The sequence below is a fragment of the Bemisia tabaci genome, chromosome 2 (assembly GCF_918797505.1).
Source record: "Bemisia tabaci chromosome 2, PGI_BMITA_v3".
Lineage (NCBI taxonomy): Eukaryota > Metazoa > Arthropoda > Insecta > Hemiptera > Aleyrodidae > Bemisia > Bemisia tabaci.
In genome coordinates this window covers 60,177,667-60,199,397 of record NC_092794.1, presented here as the reverse complement: position 1 = coordinate 60,199,397, position 21,731 = coordinate 60,177,667, and the positions used below count along the sequence as shown (strand labels likewise).

The following is a 21,731-nucleotide window of genomic DNA, read 5'->3' as shown; positions in this document are numbered from 1 at the left end:
CTTTCTTCTATTTGTGTGTGTTTAAGTGCGGGTAGCTTACTCTGGCCCCTAAAATATATGAAATATTTCACAGCCTTGTGAAAATCATGAAACATTTCACTGAAATTTCCATTCTTTCATTTCTTTCTTACGTATCAGACCACCCTGCTCCCGACGAATTGCAGTATTTCTGGTTTTTCAAGGTCCTGGATACTACTAGGCAAAGAAATTTTTGAATTCTCTTTTGTTTCGTGTACAGCGGGTGGTTCAGCGAGTGCAGTTGGATGATGTATGCACGAGTGCGGGACGGTGGGGATGACGGGAGGGGAGCGGCGAACGGGGTCAATGCAGTGAAGGGATAAAGGGCGAGGGAGGAGGTGGCGTGATGAAGGGAGGAAGCGGGCAAGAACTGGAAACGCAGCGGGCGAGCGGGGAACGAAGGAGGGGGAGAGGGAGCGGGAAGAGGTTCAGGAAAACGGGGTAGCCGGCGGACGCGGGACGCCGAGAGCGGAAACGGGGGAAAACGGAAAACTGAGGAACTAGAGTAAATCGATGCGATCATATGTTGCGCTGGTGACGTCACGCGCCACGGCAACACGGAACGCCTACCCTCCATCCAACCCACGGTTCCCCACCGATACTAGTCGAGATATACACTGCCGTGCTAAGGAAGAACGCCGTATGAACTTTCGAGAGTTGCCAAATTTCCTTCGATAAAATGTTTATTTTAGAGGAAAGTTATGGATATTTTTCCTTGAAATTTTCAGAAACTTCAGATGAAATTGCAAACTAAATTGTCTAAATAATTGGAAGGAAAATATTCATAAGTTTACTGGAAAATTCGTGTTTTATCAAAGGAAATTTGACAACGCCTGAATGCTCATACGGCGTTTTTCCTTAGCAATAGCAGTACAGGGCGATTCGGGGTAAAGGTCTCAAAATTCGCGAGTCCCTTCGGCTCGAAATAGAATATTTCAACCCTCTGAGATTTTATGGCTGAACTCGGAAACATAACGCGCATCTCAGTTTGACTCTCTCAGTTCGAAAACGACCCATCTCTAAAAGATGAAAATTTTCAGGAGGCGATAAAAACTGCGTAACAGCCGGAAAATGAGTGTTTTTACTGAGAAAATGAACATCGTAAACAATCCGAGTTGGGTCCTTTTCGACCTGAGAGATTAAATTGCCCTTGGGTGGCTCTTAAGTTTTATTTCTTTTTTTTTTCTCGAATTGAAACGAGCTGGCTTCGTTGCTTGAACTTTTCACGGCATATTCTTCAATAGAGAAAACAAAACCTCGAAATTTCACAAAAAAACAAAAAAAACTCCCGTCAATTGAAAAAAAAAACGACGTCTAGGGTATGTAGACGTTACGTAAGTGAACGTTTGACAGTAAGTCTGCAACTCCGCAAACCGAGATTTGTGACTTCCTATATAGTTCAACCATCAAAACCGTTGATCAAAAAAAAAACACCCAAAATGAGTTTTTTCTTCGTGGAAGATCAAACATGAGTCGGTGTCTTAAGATTATCATCAGAAATCTATAATACCATTTTAATCGAACCATCAACAGGGTTGCTCGCTGGAAATGAAAAATATGAATTACTAAAAATCTCTGTGAAATATTTCACGAAATTTCATTAAGTTGTGAAAAATATGAAACATATTTTCAGGGGCTGGGTATGCAACACGCACTAACAACACCAAAAAGCAAAATGCAGCCGCCTTTTAATTAATTTTGCATTTACTTTCAAAAAATATTTTTCATAAGATCCTGAAATTTCATGAAATATTTCACATGAAATTTCAAGATTTTTTCATTTTTCATGAAAAATTGCAACCCTGAAATTCAACTATACCAAAATGGCAAGGATAATAATTTAATAATTAAAAAAAAAAAAAAAAACAAAAAAAAGAAAAAAAAAAAAAAAAAAAAAAAATTATAAACTTAAGAGTGGGTGGATTGGGGGAGGATTAGCTCCGAGGGTACGCAGATTTCAAAATGAGCGTAATAATCGGATCCTTAAAGTGGAATGATGAAACATTTTTCCTCAATCCTGTGTCACCTGCGGATAGGAGAGTCGACTCGGCTGCGGGGAAAATCGGCGGGGAAATTGCGGGGCGCGTGGCAACAGCGGGAAAAACTCGGAAAATCGAGAACGGCGCCGCGCGGAGTATCGATCCCGTCCCCCCACCGCCCCGCTCCCCGGAGGCGCCCTCCTCGTAATGAATCACTCTGAGGTCATAACCTCTAAGTAGGGCTGGAGCTTGTGACCGAGTCAGGGTATTTTACCCTTTGCCATCGATCGAAAAAGTTTACTTGCGTTTATTTTCGTCTTGATTATTCCTCGCCGCGCTGAGCGTCTCTCTCGCTCCCGCGGCGCGTCCCTTCGCTCTCTCTCGCTCGGCCCGCCCGTTTGATTGTCAAGATTTAGGTTAAAGTTGAGTGCACCGACCACCGATGGACTCGGGCGCCGGGTCCCGGGGGGTCGCGGGGCGCGGCCCCCCGGGGCGGGGGTGGGCAAGGGGGGTGTGTGCCGGATCGCACTTGGCATCCACGTCCCTCCGCCCTTCCCCGACCCCTCCTGTCCCTTTATTTTTATCCTGACTCCCGGTTGGAGTCAAGATTTTTCCACGCAGTTTCCAGCCGGGCTTGTTCTCCCGGAGTTCATAACTCGTCCTCCTTTTTCCCTGAACGCATTCCCATAACTGGATTGCATTTTGCAAAAAGGAACCAGGAGCATTGCAATGTTGCTAAAATTGTGCAACTTCTTTTGTCTCAGAGGAAAAACCTGATTATCCATTAACACTTTCTATTTTACTCGCTGAAAACTGTAAATTTAAAACAAAAATTATCATGTAAATTTCATATTTTAACATGGTTTCAGTGATTATATTGAAAAGAATGGAGTTGCACAATCTTAGCACCACTGCAATGCTTCTGGTTCCTTTTTGCAAAATGCAATCCAACTCATGAAACGCGGCTGGACAACTTAGCGAAGGATATTTGGCGAATTTTCGCGATTGACAGGGTTTCTACAGAATTTAGAAAATGAAATTCCCTGATTTCCGACACATTTTGATAAAATTCCCTGACAATTGAAGATAAGCCAGATCGTTAAAAACACATAATTTGAAATAGTTTTCAGGAAAAATGTGTCGTTCGAAACGTCACATCCATTCGAGAAAGCAAATAAGTGTGACTTAAAGATTTTTTCCTGACACTTTTGTCATTTTCCTTAACATTTCCAGGTTTTCTCGCCAGAAACTCAACGATGAAAAGTTGATTTTGAGCGTGGAAATGATGCTTAAAATTTCAAACCGTATTTTCTTGGCTTCTTATTGATTTAACAAGAATTTTTCCGCCCTCTTTCCCTCCCAATCTTAAATTTCCGCTGAAATTTTAAACATGTATACAATGAAACATGATGAGCAATCGCCGTTCGTTGATATTATTATAATATGAAGAAAACTGTGATACAGTTCCTTGCGAGTACATCAGGCCAACAATACTTTGGACTTAGCTCCTTTCTTCTAGTTAAATGAATCTCTTGCTCGCCACAGGAATTTACGATTTAAGTACTTCGTTCTCCATAAAATTTCGAGGAAACCGAGATGTTGCCATTGGTTTTCTCTAAAACGAACCTCGAGGCAGTTGGAGCCTGTTATGAAGGAGATTCTCGGCGTTATGAGAGAGTCCACCTCTATATTTAGTCGAACTCTTTATGCACAGAACACAGATAGGAGCGAATACATTAGCATGATTGCCACTCTGTATGAAGACTCGAAGGATCAAAATGGTGTAATTTTTCAGCTTGCGGTCACAGCAAGCCAGCCTAAGTATTCTCTCCGCACATAAGCATATTGAGTTTGACGAGATTTAAAGTAGTGCTCTTTGATAACGCCTGATTCCCTTCATCACAGATTCAACTTGAGGAGATTTTTCATAGGCTGAACTATGCCTGGCTTGGGGGCTGCCCCTCAGAAATCTACTTGGCCCCTCCCACGAAATGGAAGATTTTGTTAAATAAGTGAGTGACATATCATTCTATCTTCGGTATTGCAATTCCATTGATTTTTTTTTTTTTTTTTTTTTTTTTTTTTTTTTGTAAAAACAGCTAAAAATTTCTCCTGAGCTAACTCAATTTTTTAGAATTTTTCCGAGGGGGATCCTCCTTTGTAACTAAGAAAACTCCTCTGTGGAGTCGAGATTTGGAAATACATATTTTTGTTTCCGAACATCAGTCATTTCAGAATCCACATACTAAAAATTCTGAGCTTTGCTTTTTTAAGAGGAAGTCATTTATTTAAGAAAAACACGTAAAGTCTGGGGAGAAACTTCAATTTTACAGAGATTCCTCGAAAACAACAATTCCGAATATTAAAGTTAACATAACAGCTCTGATTTTTTCCCAAATATGACTTTTATTTATTATATTATTATTTATTTGCATCTCTCTTTCTGTTTGAACACAAACATATTCAAATATCTCCTTAAAATATTACGGTTCTCCTCTTAGGCATAAGCGGTTTTTTTCTTGTTGCTTATTTTTACCTGTTGCTCTTTGCCCTACTTCTGGTTACAATTTTCTTGCTCAATGTGTTTTGGAATAATGAATGAGTCAAGGGGAAAACGGTGAAAACAGACGACACTCCGGCATCGAGGATGAATTCCGAGAACAGAAGTGCAGCGATGAGCAGATCAGCAACATCTCATCACGTGATCCAAAACAAAATTTTATTCACTGCGTATCAACCGCCAGAGTCAGTTGAGTGGGAAGCAAAACAGAAGTTCTGGGTCAAACCAAACTCAAGAGAAAATGAAAAGAAGAAAAAAATGCGAGTGTCCTCGGTCAAAGTTAAGGTGTTTTCTCGGCATGTTCATAGATCTGGTAGTTATGTCCAAGTGGCGTCACTTACGCAATCATCGCCACGGAGTTTATGCTGTTGGTACGTTGGGAAAATAGGCAAGATTTTTCACGGATGTGATATGGTGGTCGATCGACGCGGCGCCTAGAGGTGGAACCCATGGGGAGAGAGTATCAGCAACTTAGATGCCACATATTTACTCATGCTATCAAAGGATTTCTGGGTTCAAACAACCATCCCTCTCCTCTTCAATAGAAAATTTTTGGCTACCCCAGCACCTACGGCTGGAGTGACGGTACGGTGCCCCGACGAATGAGGACTGTCAAATCACCAATTGAATAAAAAATAAATAATAAATAAATAAAATAGAAGATATCCGTGAACGTCGTCACAAAAGCATTACGAGGAAAAGGGGAGGTCAAAAAATTAAAAACTCAGCGTCACGTATTTCATGAATGGACCCCAATTTATCATATTAAAAAATCTCCTGATGTAGCGCTAAAGCTCTCTCATTGAACTGATAAATTATTTTTTCGAAAATTCAAAATGAAAAACCAACACGATATGGTCAATTTTTATATATAATCATTTATTATTTATCGAAAAAACGCTAATTTGATGGGAAGAAGTCTTGAGCGTTACGTAATCTTTTTGGGAGACCTGTGTACGGGTGCGTTCCAATATACGACCTTCAACGTTACGTACTTTATGTACGGCCCTAACACTCAGAAATCAGCAAAATTTTGAATACAAATCGTTGTCTTAATCTTGTAAAACATTGTGTCGATTTTGCAACCTTGGAATGAAGGTACATTCCTATACATATTCGGGAAACGACTGATTTCCTGAGTGTCTATTTTGTATGCTGTCGTGAGCAGGGTGGCAAAATGTCATGAAGAATAAAATCTTGAAATTTCACGCTAAATATTTCATGAAATTTCAGAAATTTCAGAGATATAGCGAAAAATACCGGTTCCTTTCAATGCTTCGCTAAAGTAAAAATCGTGACTTTCATCTATTTTAGTATGTTTGAGTGCGGGTTGCATACTCTAGCCCCTAAAAAATATGAAATATTTCAGAGCCTCGTGAAATTTCATGAAATATTTTTTTGAAAGTTCCAATCTTTCATTTCTTTCTTGCATTTCATGCCACCCCGTTGGTAAGTTTTTTCATTTTCCGGAGCCACTTGGGAGCCTAAAGGGAGTGATGGAGGTGTTGAAGTTGGCTTGAAAGTTGGGTGGCAAGAGGCGGGAGATGTTTGCGGACTGTGTATAGGTCTGTAGGTCAACACGAGACGCCCGATCCGACGACGACGCGACGCGTCGCGACGCTCGGACGACGGACGGACGCCTCGGACGGCCCAAGACGGGCAGAGGGAAATAGCGAGGCGCAACGGAGCCTGCGCAACAGCGCGCCGCGCCGCCTCGGAGAGGCTCCGACAACCGGTGCAGGGCAATGTATTACTTCAAGGCAGCAGGCGTCTTAGCCATGACAAAACCTGGGTCTGGCCTCGAAATCGAATCAACATATCATTATTTGTCCTCAGATGCCTCCAGCCCAGAGCTCCAGCTTTATTTCAAAGATCCCTCCGCTCGGACCAAAACAAATCGCCAGAACTCCCTATTTTCAAATTTCCCGCCCTTATTTCACGGGGGGAAAAAAGCACGAGGTTGTTGGAGGATATGAACATTTTTAACTAGTCGTGGTAGTTAATGGCGTGGCGTGAATTGCGATGTATCGATTGTTATGACATTTAAATCTATGGTAAAGAATCTATTATTAAGGTGTTCGCTGCGAGCATCCTGTTTATCGATCCTTTTCCATAAGTTTCAATGGCATAACAATCGATAAATCGCAATTCACGCCACGCCACTAGTGATAGTACCCCAATTCAGTTCATCCATAATTATTAGGCGTATTCCCCGTATTAGAACTACATCATTGTGTTTTACTGTAAAAGTTGGAAATCCAGAACTGTACTGCTGACTGACTTACAATTTAGTACCGCAGAATCTCTAGCATCCAAAACTCATTAGGTAATTGGTATTCTCCAACTGTACATTAAAATCCTGAGGCTAAAATTATGAGCGCTGATTAGACCCGTCACTATCCCTTTAGTTTTGACCTATCCTCTAGTAACACTCCGCATGAATTAGCCATTGTTTTACGCTCACAATTAGAGCATAATTCAAAAGCCGAGTTCACGAGTTCGTCTTTCGAAAAGCATCTCAGTTTGTTGATCGTGTTACAAATCTGCGCGACAGAAGCGTCCAATTAGTTGACCGAAATAGACGCCATGCTCGAGGAACACGCTAATTGCATCAGTATCCTATCACGTAAGCCGTGGGCAGATCTCAGATTTCGCCTGCAAAATCGAGCGTATGCAACCCGGCCCACCGCAGAGTTCAAATAGTTGCATGTTGGGTTCGAACCCAACTACGAATATTCGTTCTTTGTTTGGGGCTCCGCGCATTAGTAACATGCAGAGTTTATCTTTTGGGAAGGCATCTCAGTTGCTTTGTACAGCGTTATTTTGTTCGCAATGTTTTTTTTCTCTATTAATTGAGGAGCCCAGAGAAAGTTATACGGGATCATCTCGGTTTCGGATGATCTCTATTCCAAAGAGGGTAATGGAAAATGAAAAAATGAAAATTTAACTAAAAATCGCATCACTAGGATATCGTGAAAAAATTGTGCGAAGCGCCTAACTGAGGAATGGGTCTATTGCACTTAAGAGCCACAGCCAATGAAATAAAGTTTATATGAATAAAATTGCACAAAAATGGCGCTGAGCACACCTGTCGGAAATACACTCGAAAAACTTTGAGCTCCATTTGAAAGAATGCAAATTGTGCGATTCAGCAAGTACTTTGCACATTTTTGGCATGCTAAACACATTTATTGTGCGATTTTAGCATTACAAAGCCTAATCAGTTGGTTCACCGAAAAAAAAGTGAAGTTGATTTAACAATGTGAATGTAAAAACAGTGTGCGAGAACTTACAAAATGCTGAATTACCCGTTACGGTAGTTACTTTAGCAATGCCAAGATGTAAACCCAGGTGAACAATTGGCGATAAGAGCTGCGTTTCAAAATACCATAGGAATTCTTATCAGCCGGCTAAAGAAGGCTACAGAAAATCATATAGCTGGCTGTAGAATGCGGAGAAAATCATACGGCCGGGCTATACGAAGCGATAAAAAATTATGCAGCCGGGCTATAGTTCCTATCGGCTTACACTTATCGCTGTGTTTTTCGCCATCGTATAAAAGGCTATAAGAAATTGTGTAGAAATTCGTGTGCTTTAGAAATCATTAAGTTTGATACGGAACTACCTTAATATTTACAAAACACACATTATATTCTTCCTTTAATACATATTTGTTTTAAATCAATTAAAATGAGAATAATCCCTACAGGATGTGCAAACATTTCAAAATCATGAGTTAAATAACGCTGACTCCGCCAGATAAAATATTAGAGCCTAACACAAAGCGGAGCGGCGGACGCACTGGCGCCTACAAACCTAACAGGGATACTTCACGCATTGCGCAACGCGTGAAGTATCCCTGTTAGGTTTGTAGGCGCCAATGCGTGTTCCGCGCTGGCTGCCCGCCTGCCACGGCGCTTGAAGCAACTATTTCACACCAGAGGTATTGCACAGTATCATACGAAACTGAAGGCGCTCTAATATATTAGTAATGGCAGGCATCCATCAAAAGTACGGAGCTTTCCTCGCAAAATAAATCAAGATACTACGGCCCAAAAAGAGAGCAGTATTCCAAAAACTCACTCAAGTCCTAGCATCCGTAATTAGTAACGTTTAGCATACACTTTATCGCCTGGCTGTTGCTTAATCGCCATCGGCTATAAAAGGCTATAAGAAATTGTGTAGCCGGCTATAGAAGCTATTGGAAATCTTACAGCCGGCTGTAGGTCTATGGTATTTTGGAACACAGATTCTACTGCCAATTTTTACCAGGGAAAATAACTGCTGAGGCGGGTAATTCAGCATTTTATAAGTTCTCGCACACTTTTTCCACATCCAGAATGATAAATCAACTTTACTTTTTTTTCGGTGTTGTTGTAGTTGTGCGCAACAGACCACTTAAGTTACAAAGCATTGATACAGGGACAAGAGCGGGTCTGACTTCGCAGGCAAACGCTGGATCAAAATCCAATAGCACGGCACGAGCGCCTACGCCTAGCGCCTTGCGCGACTCGAACTCTATTGTCAAGTTGGAGTCGCAAATCAGAGAAGTAGAAAGTTCGGCGATTGCGCTACGCTAAAATACACCGCGAAATTAGCATGATACTCTTTCATCGTAATATTAAGCCTCTTCTCTCATTGTCAGTCAACGCGATAACGCCCTGTCTAACTCACAGTCTTGTATGGCAATAGTTGTCGGGCGACTGGAATCGTATGTTGTCTTAAAATATTATTGGCCTAACCTAGCCTTACCCAACTTAACCAGACCTAACCCTCGCCCAACAGATCAAGAATCCTAAATCATTTGAACTGCTACTTGTAAAATTGAAAGTGATATATCGATGGTGTACGTCCGCAACCGCGTGCCTCGTTCGCAGTGTGTAAACATTTCCACACCTAATTTATTTTTTTAAAGGAGAACAAATCGAAATGCGGAGTTTTCGCGGAATTTTTTACAAACAGAGAAAAAGAATTATAACATGCCTTATGAATTGCCGTTGGGTAATTTTCCATTTAAAAAAAAATAAAATTTGACAGGAGGTCCGCGACGTTGCAAACAGGTATACGTGGTTGCGAACTTACACCGTCGATATGTAACACCTGTTCTGCCGTGCTGTAAGGAAGAACGCCGTATGAACATTCAGACGTTGCCAAATTTCCTTCCATAAAAACCTAATTTACTCGAAAAATTGTGAATGTTTTTCTCCAATATTTTCGGACACTTTTGTTCGCAATTTTGTCTAAAATGTCTGCAAATTTCAAGGGAAAATACGTATAATCTTTCTCAAAAATACATCTTTTATCCGGGGCAATTTGGCAACTCTCGAATTTTCATACAGCGTTCTTCCGCAGCACGGCAGTGTTAAAAGCAAGTAATTTCAACAAAGAGACTACTTTAAAAAAGGCGAAAAAAGGTCGTGTTTTTAATTTTCCATAAAAATTTTACTTTCTTACAAATGAATCTAAAATTCGTTAGGAGAGTCGATGATTATCGTGTTTCAGGTGCGTATGACTTTGAATTCAAAATTATCATAATCTGGTTCGAGAGAAAAACTGAATGGTTGAATCAGCGGATACTCGAGCAAAAAAGCCCCAACGGTTGATTATATCAGCGGAGCGGAGTCGGTCGCGTCGCAATGTTTACCGGGGAACGGAGTGCGCCGCGCTGAATCAAAACCGCGTAAGTCCAACGAAATCCCGGCGTAACCGGGTGGTTTTTGACGGAGGCTCGGACAGAGGCGGACTCGGCGGTGGGAGGGGTAATAGAGGTCTAAAGTGAAAGTCCAGTTGAGCGCCGAATGGCATTGGCAACAACAATAAACCTGTGCCCGCGCCATGGTCCCGCTCCTCGGTGCCATCGACCTGAGTTCACCTCCACCGCCACAAGTACACTGCAGCGCCATCCGCCCCCCCCCCCCCCTAGCCAGGCCGCCGCCATTTTGGATGCTTCTCTCCTGTAACACACGGTCGTAATGACGACATTCTCACATCGACGCTAATACGGCCCCGCCCCACCTGCATGTGTCGCGATAGCCCCCAAATTATGCTCGCAGGTATTGCTCAATGTTTTGTTCTTACTTGTTTTTTGTTTAACTGGATTGCAGTTCGCAAAACGGACCGTTATCTCCCTGATGTTACTTAGAGTCCCTTTATACTGAGAGTCAAGAACACCCCCTCATGGAGTCACAAACGGGAATATACAGATTACAGAAATTGAACGTTTTTTGTAATCTTTGATCGGCCCATTCTCAAATTCCTTTCTCCGTTCCCTCTCTCAATCCGTTTGTTCCTTGCCGAACCCGTCATTCCCTGGTCCATTCCAGATTATAATCTTTGCAATGGGTGAAAATGTAATCTTTATTCCCGTTTGGGACACTGTGAAGGCTTAAAATACGAAAACCAATCAGAAATGGCTTCACATTGTCTTGACTCTCAGTATAAAAGGACTCTAATGTTACTGAGGTAATGCAACTACTCTCTATTGGCCGGAGCACCCTGAAGATATACAATTTCTACCTCCACACCCGAAAAAACGCTAGTCGAAGTGGAAAATTACCAAAGAAGCGAACTCTTGATGAAAAGATAGAAGCTGATACATCAGCAGGATTGTCATTTGGACTGCATTTTGCAATTTGGAACTATACATTCTGGCCCGGTTTAAAAACAACGTATGTGCCATTAGTTTCCCTATCCACATAAGTTTTTTTCTTTAGACGAGCCGGAATTTATAGTTCCAAATTGCAAAATGCAGTTCATTTTATGAAGGGCGAGATCAGAATTCCTAGTCACGGCAACCCTTAAATGCATCATACACATACTACACAGTCAAGATTACGCATAAGACTTGACTTTAGGCGGGAGGGGTAAGACAACTAGGGGGGTAAAAACGCGCCTTCAAGTGAACCGCTGCAATCTGGTAAACATACAAAGCCGCGTGCCGCCTGATGCCTGATGTAAAGTATACATCAGCCTCGCATCTGTTCGGCCCGCGAGGGCGCTGATTCCTCGAGTATTTCGGTACTATCTGCAGTCTTGGTTGCCTACCTATCATCTGATCAAAAAAGCCGTGCGCGTGCGGTCTGGATAGCAAATATTGCAGCAGATTTAGTGTTTTAATCTCAATCGATTAATAAAACTTTGCACGAACACCTGAAAATCACTTCAGCTCAACTTTCGATTATTTTAAGGGCAAGGACGTCTCTAGTCCTGGAATTTTTCGGACGTGTCTCGGATATCACATTTTTACCTGATTTTGGCCCCAGTCAAAAATAAAAAGATAGCGGAATAGGATCGACCAGTTTCCAGGTGAGCTCAGCTGATTGATTCCTATGTTAAGTTACGTGCAGATTGCTAGGTTGTAAATAATTCTACCTTATTTTGGGGTGTACGTCAAAATCAGGTAATATTATAGTTACACCTATCATTATTTTAATCCACGTCGGCAATTCAGGAGTTGAGGAGATTCATGACATCCGCGATAAATCGTCGTTCCCCTCACGAAAGAACTTAACTACATTCCAATGTTGCCAAATATCCCCTCGCAAATTGTACCCCTACCAGGAGAATTCTGGGAATTTCTAACTGAAATTTCCACTGATTTTTCTCCGTATCTCATGTAAAAATCAGAGGAGTTTTGGACGAAAATTTTACGGGTATATTCTTGTAAAAAAATTCAATTGTTTGAGACAATTTTGCAACCTTGGGATGGAATTACGTTCCTTCGTGCGGGAAACGACGAATAAGAAACAAGGATCCTTGATTAGAACCGAGTCAGGGGCTGACTGAGAGCGCAACCATGATCCTCATCCTCTAAACGGAGTGTTGAACTCTCTGCCTATGACCTTCTTACACGAATAGATAAATCACCGGCAAATCATAGTCATGTCCATTCGCAAAGACTGTTGGATACTTTCGTTAGTTTCGTCCGTCGAATAAAGCTCCGATCTTCAAAATAACCGAGTTAAAATATGACATACTGAAAATCTGGGGGGCTTCCCCCAAAAAAACGATCGAGGAATACTTCACTTACGTATTTGGAAAATTTGTAGCTCAAGATTTGTGAAAAATTTAAGTGTTACGAATTGAGGATGTTACCTCAATCACTAATTTTATTTTGAGTATTTGGACTATCCTATCGAAGGGGTTTGTGTTAGTACAAAATAATGAGGCTGCAGTTAAAGCGAACATGAGGAAATTCTCAAATAGCAAGAAAGCAAAAATTTTTCCCACTAGAAAAACACTAGAAAAATAACTCCAACAACCTTCAAACATCCAAATGTCTAAAAAAGATGGCTGACAATGTTGATAAATCAACGTACTTTCGCAAAACTGAGGTTTTTGCAAAAATCAGCAATCGAAAAGTCTCGACATACTAGTCTTAAAACATGCTCTTTTCCATCATAATAACTTCGCTAACGCAGCACATTAGAGAGCTTTGCGACTCCCAATCGCCATTGAAATCAATCCTTCCATGGATCATCAGGGAAATGACACCTTCTGATTACTTCCTCCACTCACTGCTGCCAATCTCTTGGACGGCCCCGCTGGAGAAGCCCAATTAAGCACCTGCTTACCGTGCTAATATATTTGATGGCGTCGTCACCTTCCGGCCACAGTATTACAAGCGCCATGCGACGTGTAAAAATTTCCACCACCATTTTTCATTTCTTTACAGAGAAATTGTTCCATCTGCCCATCCAATCTGTCCGAATATTTCACCGAATTTTCTTTCTGCTGCCGATGAAGTTCTGTGAAATTTTCGACCAGATTCAACCAACACTTTCTCCGTAAAAAAATGAAATGACGGCGGAAATTTTGAAACGTCGCATAGGGCTTGTGATACTTCGACCGGAAATTGACGATGTGAGCTTACAAAAGTGCTCTAATTAACTTCGGTACTATCGGTACTCGCAGTTTAAAACTGTAAGCAGGATATTTTGACATCATAATTTGGCTGCCTTATCGAGCCCCAAAAGCTCAATAGATCGTATTCGATACATCAAACGGGTGAGATTGTATCGATATCGATTGGTTCGAAACATAAACATAGCCTCAAAAGTCAATAGAGAAATCCGACGGAACGGGTTTTTTGTGATAGATTTTTGATTCGTATGAGAACTAATTGACCAAGAGTAGTGATATTGCTACGAAATTTCTCATTTTCAGCTCCTCTGACAAATATCTAAAAAATTTGGTTTCAGGTTATGTTCTATTGTTTTGAACCAAACGATACATCGAATCACAACCCTCAAAATTATAGATCGTATTCGATACATCAAACGGGTGCGATCGTATCGATATCGATTGGTTCAAAACATAAACATAGCCTCAAAAGTAAATTGAGAAATCTGAGAGAACGGGTCTTTTGTAACAGATTTTTTATTCTTTTGAGTACCAAATGCCAATGCAAAGGGAAATTGTCAGGAAATTTCTCATTTTCAGCTTTTCCAACTTAAATCCTAACAGTTTGGTTTGAGGTTATGTTCTATTGTTTTTAACCAAACGATACATCGGACCGATATCGAATACGGTCTATACACACATGTCCACTCTTCCAGTCATTCTAGTCTTCGTCCGGAGAATATCTTCGTTAAAATGCCGTGAAGCTTGAGTTTTAACGGAAGTTTTCCGACTTTTCGTTGGGAATCGGGTTGACGGGAAATGAGCTGGAAGCGGGCTGGTGTGCTGGCGTCGCGACGCTGTGTCGGTGACTCGGTGTGTCGATGTCGACGTCGGTCTTGAAACGGTGCATAACTCAAGGTTCCCTTAGCCGCAGCCGCAGTCGTTCCACGCTCCGATGCCCGGTTCATGGCAGTTCTTCTCACGTTCCTTCATCCATGTTTAAATAAACAGTCACGGCTACTCCCACCGCTCCCCTCCCCTCCCTCCCCACCGGCCTACCACCCAACTCCAACAACACGAACAACCCAGAAAAACGTTCGAAATAATTTAAAAATTTCCTCAACCTTTATCAAAATACGCTTTTCGAAATTGAGTTTTGAAAGAATTTTTCAAATTTTTAATTCAAGCTCTATTTTGAAAAAATATGAGCCCAGGGGAATTTTTGACAGTCCCTGTGGCATGTTTTGGTTTAATATTTTATAAAAAATGTGGTTAAAGAGGGGATTTGAAAATATCCAGATATGAAAAAATATTTTAAAAAAATTCGAAGAATTCTCATGTTCTTCACTTTTCTTTTTCAAACTTGTGTCTATCGAAAACGTTAGTCTACCGACTCGGCTGTGAAGAGCCACGAAATTGAGAAAAACCAAAAAAGACTTTTCCTCTATATTTTCCTGATATCTCCGGAAGATATGACGTCGACCGTTTGGAATAACTTAATATACTAAAATCGGGGACAGGGGGGTTGCAGAATTTTGTGTGATGCGTGAAAAAGTAGCAAATGTAAAAGCTCCTCAGTTTATAAGAAAGATGATGCGAATATGACGTAACCTCAACAATTTCTCTTTACTCTGTCACCACGCACGCCTTCAATTTCATCCTTCCCGCAACACGCAGTGCACGTTGATTTTCGACCCGCAGCAAATTAACCACATTCCACTGAAATTTTGAGTTTCCGACATATACCTCTATCGTCACGCGGGTTTCGGACCCTACCAGATGCAACTTTATTGGTCCATTGCCATAGGCTAGTTTTGGCCTCTCCCAACCCCCATATTTGATCAATGAATGTTAGGAAATGTAATTCAAGAATTACAGAGCTGCAGATTCGGATGAAGATTGTAATGGAGATAGATTACCTATTTTGGTCCAAAGGAGTGATCTTTGAAATCTTTCAACTTAGTGTGCACGGAGAAAAAAACCTCGTGCGTGGGATCCGAAGTTGAGGTCATATGGATCTCTGAAGTTTTCAGATTGAGCATCTGAACACTTTTGGTCTAGCTGTCGAGATTTGGATCACACATCTGAAACTTCAGTTCTTACATCTGAAGTACTTCAGATGTGAGAACTGAAGTTTTTCGGATGTGAGAACCGAAGTTTTCAGATGTGAAGACCGAAGTACTTCAGATGTAAGAACTGACGTTTCAGATGTGTGATCCGAACCTCGACAGCTAGACCTAAAGTGTTGAGATGCTCAATCTGAAAACTTCAGCGATCTATACGGCCTAAACTTCGGGTCCCACGCACGAAGTTTTTTTCTCCGTGTGGTTTCGCCTCAAGAGGTTACTCTCCTCAGTGGCTATTAATTATGGATATTTTTTTTCAAAACTTTTGCTTTCAAAAAAGGGGGAGGGCAAAAGACGAGGTGAAGGAGGAGGGTTAAAAATCTGCTCCGAGTAGGGAGGGGGCGTTCGGGCGCCCTTCTCCCCCTTGAGCTGCCTGGCTACGGCCCTGTCCGTTTGTTAACGGAGCTGCGAACATTGTGGCATGGATTGATGCAGAGAGGGTGGGGGGGCCCTCCCCCCGCCCCCCCCCCCCCCCCGGCCGCGGGAGCTGCGACGACCGCGGAGCGCGAAGAATAATTGACGATGACCTCGGCTCGGCTGTAAGTTGGAATAAGTCACGGCTGGTCATCCACACAGTTCGCAGTTCGCAGTTGCCGAGCCGACGGGCAACTCGCGTGTGCACTTGAAGCTCCGCGCCAGGGAAATCTGCTCCGAGTGGGAGCCGACCCTGGGACATTCCGCTCCCTGCCCCGCCGCCGCCGCTCTCACGTCGCAGCCAATTGCGGACGAGCAGGCATACTGGATCCATGCACATGTGTAGTTTTGAAAAAAATAGTCATCAAAATCGTCGATCTCCAAATCAAACCTAACCTAGCCTAGTCTTGCCTGACCTGACCTGACCTGACCTGACCTGACCTGACCTAACCTAACCTAATCGAAAATGTCCATCACTGAAAAAAAAGTTCGGTAAATCTGAACTAGTTAGGATCATATGGAGCCAAGTTTTGTTCGGTACACACGACCGAATTATTCGGTCTGCTCAGCCGAACTGTTCGGTCCACTGAACCGAACTGTAAGAATTTATTATGGTTCGGTCGCACAAACCGAACAATTCGGTTGAACAGACCGAATAATTCGGTCGTGTGTACCGAACAAAACCTGGTTCTATATGATCCTAACTGGTTCGGATTTACCGAACTTTTTTTTCGTCGTAGTCGATAGAGTCGTAATGTAAATGGGAGAGTTGGCGCCACTTTTAAGCATTTTCCAGATCCCAAATTTCGAGACTCCTGTATCACGCCGGGTCACATTTTCGATACATAATCGATTGTTTTCGATACACGGGAGCCCAGCCATCTATGTAAACAAAGAGGATGAGAATTACCACGTATTTTACATCGCCATTTTGGATCGAAAATGTATCGAAAAAGTGACTAAAGCTCGGCGCACACGGTGCTCGGAACCCGTCAACCAGGACATGGCGCTAGCTCTCCCATTTACGTACATAATGTACTCTATGAAAATGTCCTAGGTTCACCAGATTTCATCTAACCTTCCCATACAAAACCTGATCTCACCTGCACAATCCAACAGAGCCTGATACATGGATTACGTCATGCCCTGGGGAGGCAGTGGCGATTCTTGGAAGTTGGTACACACACCGACACTGTTTTTCCGCCATTTCAATGTATGTGAAACAATCGATCCTCAGTGAGACAGGTTGCCTTATGTAAAATCGATATTTTCTATGGATTTAAATGGAGGGAAACAGTTTTGCCAACTTGCAAAATCACCACCAGGGGAGGGGCGGGGGTCAGGTCCAGTATGACGGGTCTGTGGCGGGAGAAAAGGAGGGGAGGAGGAGGAGGAGGAGGAGGAGAGGAGGAGGAGGAGGAGGAGGAGGGGAGGAGGGGAGGAGAAGGATCTGGCACTGCATGCGTCACTAAAAAATCTTAAAATAATAATTAATAATAATAAATTCAGTACAGTTTTTTTCGATAATTTTCGTGAAAATATCAACAAAAAATGCCGATTTTCTACACTAGGGAGATGGGGCGGGAATGGGGGAGGTGGGGTGTGGGTTTCAAGCAGACCGTGACGTTATTTGTCTAAAATAATGCATACATGCATGGTGGATGCGTGGCAAGTTTCTATTGACTTCTGCCTCGGAAACAATTTTGCTGCGCAAAAATTCGATTATACTTTTTTAATCAAAATGTAATGGTTATGTGAGCATTGAGAAAATAAATGTAAAACATATCCGTATGGTACATATAGGTGAATGAAAATATAAAATAAAATAAGAGAAGAATATTCTCGAGAAACGTCCCTCATCAATGTGTTGTGAAAAACTAAACCAAGGACTGATTTCTGGAAAGAAGCAGCTGCCATTTCAGAGGAAAGTTCATCGTATACTTTTCGCAGGTAGGGGTAAAAGGGGAAAAATTATTGAAGCCGCATGCGTGTAGTTGAAAAAAAAAAATTGACCACAACGTTTGGTTAAGATTCTGAGTTCAAAACTTGCAAAGTAAAAAAGATGAGAACATGGAAACAATAACGGTTCATTTTGATGAATTGTAAACGTACGTCAGACAGAAAGCATTGACATCATGCATTTGTGATTCTGATGAATCCGATGTGTCGATTTTGTACAACTCGGAGGAATAACGGTTCTAAATTTATCCATCTCCAAATCACAGATATGCCCATGCATGATTCTACTTCATTTTTAATTATTTCCAGACTTACTCATTTGAATTTCCGGCTCAATATTTGCCCGCCCTGCTCCTCTTGACAAAATTGACTGACGGGTGTAAAATTGAAAATTATCGTGTTATTTTAGGGCAAACAAAAATTTTAGGGTATACAAAATGGGAACTTTAGGAGAAAACAGCTGAAATGTGCCTCTAGGTGTAATCGTTCCTTTTTTTGGGGCAAAAATTTGAAGTGAAATAAGTAATTAAGCGAAACATGTTCGATACCTCGATGTTCGTTTCCCTCCGCTGTTAAATGCTTTTCAGGCTGTATTAGAGGAGTATCCAAACCCTACTGTAAAATCTATCTCCATATTAGTGGTGAGGCGTGAATGATCCATTATCGATATTTCCCCATTTGATGCTACGGTAAAGTATCGATTATGAAGGTGTTCCTTGAGAACACCCTGATTATCGATCCTTCCCATGGGTTTAAATGACAGATCAACCGATACATCGCAAAGTACGCCATGCCTCCGCTCCATATCCGGTTAAACTCTCCATGCAAAGTTGCGGAGCGAATCTGGTGGCAGAGTTGCCACTCTATGCGGGAATTCAAAGAATCAAAATATTCGTTTTTTAACCTGCGCTATAGCTACCTTGCTGACATTTTGCTTTTGCTGCTTATAACTGGATAGGGAGGTGGACTCTGTTGTGAGGTCAGGGTGCTCCATTACGGTCTCAACTTTAAAATCTTCGCGGGAGCTTAGATGCTGATTCCAGAAAAATAAAGAGAAAGAAAGGAGAAGTAGGAAAAAAACCGCGATCGTTTTTCCCAAAACATCCTTGGGAGAAAATGATAATTAAATCGAGAAATCTCGCTGCATGCGAGAACTCATTAAACACTTAAATACTTAGAGCATTGAATACTTTTCTAAGGATGCTACTTTATCTTGACAAGTTTGCAAGTATAGCAGAGGCGTAGCGTGCTTTGCGACATATAGATTGATCTGCCATTTAAACCTATGGAAATGGATCGATATACAGGTTGTTCGCAACGAACACTTTAATAATCGATTCTTTACCACAGTTACAAATAGAGGAAACTCGATAATCGATCATTCACGCCTCGCCACTGAAGTACAGTCGAGTCTCGATTCTCCGCGGTGATTAGAACCGGAGCTATTGTAGATAACCCGAAACTAAGCTATTTGGCCTGGAAAAGTATCAAGAAGACTATTTCAAAAGAATCCGTTAAATAATTTGTCTAATATTAGACAGAGATGTCATTAATAGTTGAATTGATTTTTTTTTTTTTATCAAAGCTGAAAGAATGTTTTTACAGAAAGTTGCCCCATACAATTGCAGCTCCTTTGGGTTGCGACCTTTTCCATGTATTCAAAAAGATAGTTTTTCTGAAAGTATAAAAGATTTACTACATTTTCTTTCACTCATGAAGAAAGCCACCGAAAACACTGCGGATAATCCAAATTGCAGATAATCGAATCATGGATAATCAAATCGCGGATAATCGAATCGCGGATAATCGAATCGCGGATAATCGAATCGCGGATAATCGAATCGCGGATAATCGCACCGCGGATAGTCGAGACCATTGCACTAAGCATCAGGGCCCGAATTCTGTTAACCACGCTTGGCGTCGAGCCTCAATCGACCATAAGTCTAGGTTATGTTTCGAGCCGTTCATAAAATACGTAGCGCTCTAGAAATGGGGGTTGGGGGGGGGGGGGGGGGAGGAAAAATTTCAGTCATTTTTTTGATACGCTGTAGGACAGGTACAAACGCTATTGGATTTAAATGAAAAAATTCAGTGCACAATTATGGAGCAAAGCCTCCACTGGGGGTATGTATACATGGAACTCAAACCATCGATGATTTAATTTACAACGCTGGCATTGTTAACACCGTTTTAACATTATTAACATCGTCACGATACTTGTTAGAACTCTTTCAAAGCATGCCTTCCTCTTTTGTATGTTTCAGAGTAAGGAATAAGGGAATGATAAAGGCAATTGAAAGTTCATTGCGAGTGGTGGGCGAAACAAGGGATGTACGAATCGAGAGACTTTAACGCGTGTTAAGAAAAAAAGGCAGGAAATCCTTCGTCGCTGTAGCGCTATCCGCATTCACCAGCATGTGTCAAATATTAGGGCAATTTAGGCAAAATCCAGGCTTGATGTTCTTTTGCATTGTATCGACTGTGATTCGAGCCAATAACCGGTCATTAGATCAATTAAATCCGTAGGGAAAAGGGGGAAATAGCCGCGAATCCCACGTTATGCTCCTCTCTAAAGAGCAGGATATGAGATAATCTCGGGAAAAAATTCTGCATTCTGAAACATTCTTGGGAGTACATCTACATGTACCACAAGTCTTACCTTGAGTACTTCAAATATTACATTTTTTCATTTGAGGAGGAGGGGGAGGGTAGATTATCGGATTAAGACTATAAACATAAGTAGAGCTCTACAATAGCTATTGAACTGGCGTGTGTAATTTGCGCAGACAACATTTTTGAAGAACGAGACATTCCAAGAACATGCGGAAACTGAACCGAGTGGAAAGTAATTTTGGCACTTTCATTGTGCAAAAAAATCCGCAGGGAGAATGCGGAAGTTCGGCTTTCTCTCCTTATAATATTAAAGCGATTTAAAAGATCTGTGCTGAGTACTGTACTGCTAAGGTTTCTCGTGTTCATTTTTTTTTACGATCAAATAAAAAAAACGAAACGAAATTTAAAAACAAATGTACATAGTTTTTAAAAAAAGTAACTTTCTTTGAGCTTTAGTTACACTGAAAAAACGAGATTAGGGCTGGGCCCTAGAATTGCTTCACCTCCACCGCCACAGGGGCAGGCCCTGCGGGGGTAAGGCCCAGCCCTACCTGGACAGGGTGCAGCTCTTACCAGGTAGGGCTGAACCCTGAAGTAGGTAGATTTGGGCTCTACGCGCGCCGGGCCTGCCCCTATGGCGGTGGAGGTGAAGCAATTTTACCTACCCGGTTAGGGCTGGGACCTTCGGTGCAGGTACCAGCCCTAAACTCGTTTTTTCCGTGTACACATCCGATCCGAATTTTTCTGATATATTTGTACGTAGTCGAATACAATTTTTCAAATGCATGGTCTGGTAGGATAACTCAGAGAGAATTTACTCACGATGATTTCTTTGTATTTTGAAGATAAGTGAAACAAGAGGATGCAAAATATTTTAGTGTCACGTACCCGAAATCTAGATCCATTTGCTTCACGCAGCACTTATGATGACTTGTGCGCTAACAACAAGAAATACGAATGAGAGGGAAAACACCAGTAAAATGGTGTTTGGGATACACGAAGGATATTACCGTCTGGGATCACAGAGAAGCCACACTCGCCATTGTCCCGAGCTTTCGTTGAGATGATAACGTTCACAAACTAGAACTTTCAAAAGTTCACAAATCAGAATTAGCTATCCACGATTTTGAAGGAAGAACACAAATCGTCAATAATCCAAGAGGCACAACTAGTTCAACCACCGGCACAGCGAGCACACTTTGAAAAATATCGGGTAAGCCA

General features: G+C 41.8%; 1 protein-coding gene across 2 annotated transcripts in view; it reads right to left on the bottom strand.

Annotated features, from left to right (window-relative positions):
- LOC109042719 (nuclear hormone receptor 4) overlaps positions 1–21,731 on the bottom strand; it is a 136,851-nt gene that overhangs the window by 49,314 nt on the left and 65,806 nt on the right. The gene's annotated exons all lie outside the window — the stretch shown is intronic.